Below are 1,345 nucleotides of genomic sequence, written 5' to 3'. Positions count from 1 at the left end.
ATATATATATATATATAACAAAGTAAGGTCGTCCTACTTGACGTGGTTATACTTTAAGAACGTCATAAAACTGCAGAGGTTCGTTCTAGATGTTTAGTACCAAAACGAATAGAAATATCTGCAGCCGATAAACAGTTGATCATATGGCGTGGATCACATGGTTTCAGTGAGTTTCGGTTTCATTAGAACTGTGTATTCACCTTTTTCATATGCTACCCAAATTTGTACTTACTGAGATACGCAAATATGTTTTGTGTGATGCTCAAAATCTCTGCTTTTAACCATTATACGTTGATCCAAGATGAATTCTCAGTAAAAAATACCAGTTTCACGGCGTTCTTAATGTACAACCACGTCATGTAGGATGCAAATAATACACATCAGTACAACACTGCTGCTGTCAGTAATAACTAGCATTTAAAAAACAAGATCGGTGGAATTAAGAGGTGCGTAGGGCATTTCATTATAGTCAAGATTAGAGGGTGCTCTGCAGTAGTAGTGAAGACATTCTACCAACGAGAAGTAAATTACTGTAATGAAAACCGTTCAGCGAGGAATTATAAGCAGCGGATAGTATCTTGCAGAGTGAAAAAAGTATGACATAAAGCTGTTATAATTTCATTTAGGGGGTACTGATGATATATATATACAGTTCAACTGTACAGAAAACAAAAGACAAATACAGGGTTAGGGTTAGGGTCGAATGGAAAAGATTTTGACGATTCAAATCAACGCTTTTCCACTGAAAGAGATTAGAGGAAAAGGATGGTGGGCTAAAGAAAAAAAACACACAAAGGCACACACGCAAGCGCATACATATATATGTGTGTGGTTCCCACGTGACCATCGGTCATCTTTCTACTTCTAACTTGTGTTTCTTTCTATCTCTCTCCGTTGTATCTAGAACAAGGAAGACGTGTTCTTGCTTGTTTCCTGTCGACGATTGATTTACGCCTTCGCCACCACAGCCTCGTTTAGGCTTAGCAGCCCTCCCTGTTTGTTTCCGCTGTCCTTTTTGTGTTACCTATTTTGACCCTCCGCAAAAATTCTAAATTGTATTTAATTTGCTTTGCGGGAGCCACTGTTTTATCGAAAGCGTATATTGTTGTTAGATGCTCGAGATACGAGACTAGAAAAACAGCCAACAACTGATGAAGGATCGCTCTTTATGTTGTATCTTTTGTTTTCCATTTGTGTCTTTCGTTCTTCGAAAGGATAGTTCATGTTCCATGTATTCGTACTTCTTAATTTTTCATTGTACACGTTTCATGACGTCCTGTGTCCACGTATGGTTATATATATATGTATAGATGTATGTATATATGTATATATGCATATATATATA

The sequence above is a fragment of the Octopus bimaculoides genome, chromosome 22 (genome assembly GCF_001194135.2).
Source record: "Octopus bimaculoides isolate UCB-OBI-ISO-001 chromosome 22, ASM119413v2, whole genome shotgun sequence".
Taxonomy (NCBI): domain Eukaryota; kingdom Metazoa; phylum Mollusca; class Cephalopoda; order Octopoda; family Octopodidae; genus Octopus; species Octopus bimaculoides.
This window is presented reverse-complemented; position numbering follows the sequence as displayed.